The sequence below is a fragment of the Vipera berus genome, assembly GCF_964194415.1.
Source record: "Vipera berus genome assembly, chromosome: 9".
In the NCBI taxonomy this organism is placed as follows: Eukaryota; Metazoa; Chordata; class Lepidosauria; order Squamata; family Viperidae; genus Vipera; species Vipera berus.
This window is the reverse complement of record NC_138212.1, coordinates 11,010-18,382: the sequence shown is the minus strand read 5'-3', so window position 1 is coordinate 18,382 and position 7,373 is coordinate 11,010. Positions and strand designations below refer to the sequence as shown.

At 46.6% G+C, this 7,373-nt stretch overlaps 1 long non-coding RNA gene across 1 annotated transcript; it reads left to right on the top strand.

Moving 5' to 3' along the window:
* The first annotated feature begins 2,050 nt into the window (after window positions 1-2,050).
* Window positions 2,051-6,023, top strand: LOC308672512. The gene is made up of 3 exons (XR_014027441.1): window positions 2,051-2,508; window positions 3,399-3,537; window positions 4,110-6,023. It is a non-coding gene; the product is annotated as an uncharacterized lncRNA (long non-coding RNA).
* Window positions 6,024-7,373: the final 1,350 nt, after the last annotated feature.

The window sequence follows — 7,373 nt, the reverse complement described above, 5'->3', positions numbered from 1 at the left end:
TTTTCTGGAACCATTCATCGCTTTCCAAGGACTTTCGGAATTCTATTCCGGTTTGTCTATTTACTTCCGGCTTCATTTTTACTTGTGCCCTGGTGGTAACTGGTGCTGCCAGTTGTTGTTCTGGTACAAGTGGTTTAAAGTCAGTTACTCGTGTGCTGTTATATTGGGGCATGCGAGATAATGCGTCTGCCAGGAAGTTCTTCCCCCCCCAGCAAGTGTTTGAGAGTGAAATTGAATCGGTGAAAGTGTTGGGACCAGCGGGCTTGCTTAGGAGTGAGTTTCCTGGGCGTCTTTAGTGCTTCTAAGTCTTTGTGGTCTGTCCAGACCTGGAAAGGTATTTTATTCCCTTCCAAAAATTGTCGCCATGTTAATAACGACCACCTTAATGAGAACGCTTCCTTCTCCCATATTGGCCACCATTGTTCTGTTTCTGTGAGTTTTCTGGATGTATATGCGCAGAAAGCACATAAAAAGTTCGAAAGCACGTAAAAAGGCAAGTAGAAAAATAGGGACCACTACGGTGGGAAGGTAACAGCATTCTGTGCGCCTTTGGTGTCTAGTCATGCCGGCCACATGACGGAGACGTCCTCGGACAAGCGCTGGCTCTTCGGCTTTGAAACGGAGATGAGCACCGGCCCCTAGATTTGGAAACGACTAGCACGCATTTGCGTGGGAACCTTTACCTTTTACCTAATAGGGCATCATATTCCTCCTTAACTTGATTTAAGGCTTTTGAAGCAGGACTCCTTCTGTGCCTGTGTTGCAGCAAACGGACCTCCCGTTGCCCTATTAATAATAAGGTGTTAATAATAAAGATACAGAAGAATAACCTTAAAATGCCATTAAAATGGTTTAATTGTGGCTGCTTGGAACACAAGACGGCACTATTTTCAGTTCCACAAGGACTACAGAACAGGCACAGAAGAAGGAATCCTGCTTCCAAAGCCTTAAAAAGGCTTCTTTCTTTTGGTGGCTGCAATATATGCTTTGACAGAGTTTTCCGTCCCATAGGATTAGCAATCGAGGGCATCGTAGTACGCCTTTTCAATGACCTCAGTGCTATGCCTAAGGGACAGAAAACCATGCCCTCCCTCGGTCCAAGCAGGTACGGCAGCCACCAAAAGAAAGAAATCTTTTAAATGGCATTTTAAGATCATTATTCTTTATTAATAAAACCTTATTAATACCAGGCCATTTAATTCTGCGCCTGTGTCTCAGGAAAATGGCCATCTGTCACCCTATTAATATCAATAACGCGTTAATATTAACTATTAACATTAATAAGGCGTTAAGAATAAAGATGGAGAATAATAACCTTACAATCCTATTTAAAAGATGTATTTCTTTTTGGCGGCCGCAATACCCGGTTTGACCACAGGAGGGCAGGCTTTTCCGTCCCATCGCATTAGTAAGGCCTTTTGCCTAGGATCGGGAAACCGAGAAGCGAAGCACCAAAGCGCAAAGCGTCAGCCAAAGCGTGGCCACTCTACGCTTCCCCGAAAGGGACGAGCCGCTCCCGTCGGCCTTCTGCGCGCGTCCGTCGTCTTGTTCCTCCCGTGTAATCTCCGAGAGCCCTTCTCGGTCCAGCGGACTTCCTGTCCGTTCATATCGGCCGTCCCCCAGGACCTTTGTACTAGGACCTTTCCATCACGGCTGACTTCCAGTCCTTTGTTTTTGATCATTCCCCTAACTTCCTTTCAGAGAGTGAGATAGACCTTCTCGGCACGGTGGACTTCCTGTCCGAGCAAATTCGCTGCTCCCCCCAGGGCCTTTGAAAAACGACCTTTCCACGATGGCCGTTTTCCGGTCCATCCTTCTTAGTCATCCTCTAACTTCCTTTCGCGGCGACCTTCTGGGCCCGGCGGACTTCACGTCCGATCAACAAGTTAGACCGTAGATTTAAAATGATATTAAAAAGGTTTATTTCTTTCGGCGGCCCGGCCGCAATACCGGTTTTGACCACAGGAGGGCACGGTTTCGCGCCTCATAGCATTAATGAGGCCGTCGTAGGCCTTTTGTCTAGGATTGGGACACCGAGAAACGAAGCCACAAAGCGCAGAGCGTCCTCTTTTACAGAGACCTTGAAACGGCCGACTTCCTGTCCGTTGCTTTTAGTCTTCCCTGCCAACTTCTTTTCGCAGCGACTTTCTCGCCATGGCGGGCTTCCTGTCAGCTCAGCCACGGCTTCTGTTGTGCTACAAAGACCGCGGAGCTCCTTTTTAGAGCCGGGGCCGGCGCTCAAGGTTTTTGGCGACAGGGTCCGGAATGGGGTTCCGTCCCGTCTCGGGTGTCTCCTCGAAGGCTGTCAAGCAAGGCAGCCGTTTAATGGTGTTTTCCCAGCGTCCGACTCCCGGATGTAGAAAAACGAGCGGTATGGCGCTTCTCTGTATAAGATCTTAATAGGTTCCTCTTAAAAGCGTACCCCGCTCACTCCCGTCCACCAAACCAAAATGTTTTCATTCAAGAATAGTTTTGCTTGACCTACCCTGTTATTTCTTTAAGGAGATCGTACGTACGTACGTTTCTTTTTAATAATAATAATAAAAAAATCGGAAGGCACCTTGGAGGTCATCTAGTCCAATCCCCTGCTTAGGCAGAACTTACAGAATCACAGAGTTGGAAGGGACCATGGAGGCCATCCAGTCCAACTCCCGCTCAAGCAGGAGACCTTACAAAACCACACAACTTGGAAGGGACCCTGGAGGTCATCTAGTCCACCCCAGTGCTCAGGAAGCCCTATACCATTTCAGAGAAACGGCTGCTCAGTCTTTTGTTAAAAACTTCCAGCGTTGGAGCATTCGCCACTTCTGGAGGCAGGTTGTTCCACTGGTTAATTGTTCTCACTGTCAGGAAGTTTCTCCTTAGTTCTAGGTTTTGGGGTAAGGCACATCATCACATTTCACATCATCAAGTGAAAATCGGAGGAATATTATGCCACTGAAATTAGTTCAAATTAAGCATCAGGATAGGTTTCAGGCGGAAACTCAGTTAACGAGAAGGACGATTGCCCTAGTCTTAAATCTTCTGAGAGTCGGGCAAAGAGCCACTCTCCAGGGTCCCGTCGCAGAGTCCAGTAGCTGTGCAGAGAAGGCCCTTTCCTAGGGGCCCGACGCTTTACTTTCTGGCCGGGGTGGGTGGGAGTCAGAAACGACCTCCAGGGCCCTCTTAGCAGCAGAATCCAAAACAGAAAGGAGGACACGAGACAGGCAAGCGGGTAGCTTTGCAGCAAGCAGGCGGCATACGAAACCCAACGTGGTTCCGATAGTATTTTGGGTCCTATCGAGTCAGCACTGGTTTTCCGAGCATAGGGGCAACTTCAGTAGCTGTTTTGCATTTGTCTTTAGCCCTCTTTTGGGCAAGAAGCAGTCTGCATAACACTCGTTTCTCCCACTTTCTAGAACGAGGCCGCTCAATGGATGCAGGCGTAGAGCCCTTCTGCGAAGACGTTTCATCAGCTTGTCCCTTGGAAAGGGAAACATCAAGGTGACCACCCTATCCTTTGGGCCACGGGGGACAGCGAGAGCTTGGAGTTTAGAGGTAAGGAGTCGGTGTTTTGTGTTACGTGCCTACAGTCCGCTCCGATCTTCTCGGCAGCGCTCTCCATCGCTTCTGGCTCTGCCAATGCTGTAACTATCTGTTTTGTTGTTAAGATATAATGTGGCATCTGCCTTTTTCACAAGCAGTAACAAACTTTCCAGGCCCCTGCCAATAATTTCTTTAAAATAAAACATTTGCCTTTTAAAATAGTGCCACAACGTTGTTACGCTCTGCCAGATTTTGTCTACGCTAGTTAGTAGCAGAATATCCACAGAGACTCGTATAGACTGAAAAGCAGTCGGGGAGCACTTAGCCAGAGGGCCACTCTGTAGTCGCAGAGCGCCTCGTGAGCTACAGGGAAGCCCATCCTTTACCAGAAGGAAGAAAGGAAAGATTTTTTCTAAAAAGAAAACAAAAAAATGTAAGCTTTTAAGCAACTCTATATTCTCCCCAAGGGGACTTTTTTCACCTGCAGTGTCAGTGTGAGGCTCTGGTGTCTCAGTTTGCCTTTCCAATCCACTTAAGCAAAAAATTTTAAACGAGATGATCTCATAATTCACTTCTCTTAACAGACAGGAGTAGAAGAGGAGTCGCTTCACCCACACGGCCTAGAGAGGAAGGAAAACATCTATTGCCCGATCGGTCATGTCCTCGCCAACGTGGTTGGCCTCGGGAAGGTTCGTTCAACCAGCCTTCGACAGACCATCCACGGAAGACTTCAGGGGCTTCCTAGATCACGGTAGCCCCAGCATTCAGTCTCGGCTTAACACGAGGCGTACACCAGGCCGGTGCGGCCGATTCAGGAAACCACAAATTCCCACTCGGGTCAACGCGTGAAACCTGTTCGTTCAGGCAAGCAGCCGCCCTCGCTACTGCTGGGCAGGCCTCCTCGCCTGCGCCCTGGAGGCCAAGCCCTTCTGCCTCCTGGGATGCAGACTTGCTGCAGCTGTGCCTTTTTGTCTCCTAGCAGGTGGGTTCTTTTGCTCCGCTTCGATCTGCTCTGCTTTCCTCAACCCATTTTTTGCTGCTTTCATGTGCTGCCTTCTCTGTAAATCTACGCGAAAGCTGATGAGAAGTAAAGTTTTAGTATTTACCGAGAAAAAAATATTGTTATACGTATAGTCATGTGCTGCAGCTGTAGATGGAGAAATAAGTGTGGAGCCAGCATGAGAGGACGGGGTTCGGTCTTTGTGGAAACCGAGTCGGTGGAAGCATCTGAAGAGACTCTAAAAGGACCAGCCGTCTGCAAGGAATATAAATCCTTCCATTCCCCACTATCTAATCAGAGGCGAAGCGGGTTTTCAGACGAGAGGCGAAACATCTTCAAAAAGGAACGGGATTCCGGTCACGTCTGGAAAAAGGATCTTTGGGATAACCACGACTCGGACGACTCAAACATACAAAGAAACCATTTGAAAATATTAAACACGGAACATATCGCTAGGGAACAATTTAATCGTTTTTAATGAGAAAAGTACATTTGTAGAAAGTAAGCCTACATAGCACATACATATATATTAAGAAGGTAAAATGTGACGTCTCATTCCAAATCCTATTTTGTATAAAATATAGGAGTCCAAATAACATTAAATAATTAGGTTGAAACATCCCACCAGGAGTACTTTAATTTTTATTTTATCGATATAATTAAAGCCTAAAGGCGAGGATCTGTAGAAAAGGCAACAACAAACCAATATCAGGCAAAGACGCATTTGTCTGCATTGTGAAACGGCCAAGCATTAAAAGTAATTTATTCATATTGTAAAGATAAGGTAAGCGGGGAATTTTCAGAAAAAGACATAATCGCTTGCGTGCGGAAGGGTCAGTCTGAATTTGCATTCCCACACGCGTAAGAACGCACACACAACCGGAATAATTTAAAATAGTCAAACGGTCACAAATCTACCATTCTAAACGAAGACGCGTTAGGAAGCCTTCCTTTTAAAAAGAAACCTTACTTCAACTTCCCGTTTTACGTAAGCTCCCCAGCGTTTCCATCCCAATTATCGATCAGGTCCACGCTTCTCAAAATTTAGCAATTCTGCTAGTATCCGCTATTTCCCATATCGTTAACCAGTAATTTCCTGGGAAATTAACAAGGACGCAACAAAACGTTTTTTGCGTAGCAAGATAACTTTCCGAATCCTTCCGTCAAAAAATAAATACATTAAAAAAATAAAAAAAACCTTTTTAACGGCATTTTTAAATCATTATATATTATTAAAATTATTAATATTAACAGGCCAACGTAAGGCTTAATTCGCTTTAAGGCTTCTGAAGAAGGATTTGTTCTTCCGCGCTTGCGTTGCAGCAAACGGGTTCCGTTTAAACATTAATATTAATAATGAGGCGTTAATATTCATATGTAATAATAAAGCATTAATAAAAAGGAGAAGTTAAAACGCCATTAAAAAGGATTTTTTGTTTCGGCGGCAGCAATACCCCGTTTGACCACAGGAGGGCACCGTTTTCCGTCCCACACCATTAACATAGAGGTCTTTCGCCTAAGATCGGGACACCGAGAAGAGAAGCCCCAAAAAGCGCAGAGCGTCAGCCAAAGCGTCACCATTCTACGCGTCAGCCGGCTCGTTCTTCACGAATAATCTCCGAGAGACCTTCTGTGCCCGACGCACTTCCTGTTCGTCGATATCGGCCGTCCTCCAGTTCTTTGAAATAGGACCTTTCCATCACGGCCGACTTGCGGTCATTTCTTCTTAGTCATCGCCCAAGTTCCTTTCGCGGCGACCTTGCGGGCACGGCGGAATTCACGTCCGATCAACAAGTTAGTAGACCGTCCATTTAAAACGCTACTAAAAATATTTTTTTTATTTTGGCGGCCGCAACTCCCCCTTTGACGACAGGATGGCAGTTTTCCGTCCCATAACATTATCACCGAGACCACGGTAAACCTTTTCGAAGGCCTCAACGCCGCTATCGTTAAGGGACGGAAAACAGTGCCCTCCTTTGGTATACGCCGGCGTAGCAGCCACCAAAATAAATCAACCTTTCAAGTGGCGTTTTAAGATTATTATTATTTATTAATCAAACCATATCAATATTAGGTCCTCTTATTCTGCGCCTGTGTCTCAGCAAAAGGGTCACCCGTCCCCCTATTCATATTAATAAGGCGGTAATAATAAAGAAAGGTAATAACCTCAAAACGCCATTTAAAAAGGATTATTTCCTTCGGAGGCCGCAATACCCGGTTTTACCACAGGAGGGCACGGTTTTCCGTCCCATAGAATTATCATTGAGAACGTCGTAGGCCTTTGGCCTGGCATCGGGACTCCGATAAGCGAAGCAACAAAGGGCAGAGCGTCCCCTTTCACAGAGCATGGCGCACTTCCTGTCCGGCCCCCCGGGCCTGTGAAAAATTACCTTTCCATCATGGCTGACTTCCGGTCCGTTCTTCTTAATCATCCCCCTAACTTCCGTTCCCAGGATGGCGGACTTCCTGTCCGGTCAAATTTGCAGTCCCCCAGGCCCTATTGGTACGTTCTTCTTAATTATCCCTCCAACTTCCGTTCCCATCATGGCGGACTTCCTGTCCGTCAAATTTGCAGTCCCCCAGGGCTTTTTGGTCCGTTCTTTTTTATCATCCCCTAGCTTCCGTTTCCATCATGGCCGACTTCCTGTCCGTTGAAATTTGCAGTCCCCCAGGGCCTATTGGTACGTCCTTCTTAATTATCCCTCCAACTTCCGTTCCCATCATGGGGACTTCCTGTCCGTCAAATTTGCAGTCCCCCATGGCCTTCTGGTCCGTTCTTTTTTTTATCATCCCGCTAACTTCCGTTTCCATCATGGCCGACTTCCTGTCCGTTGAAATTTGCAGTCCC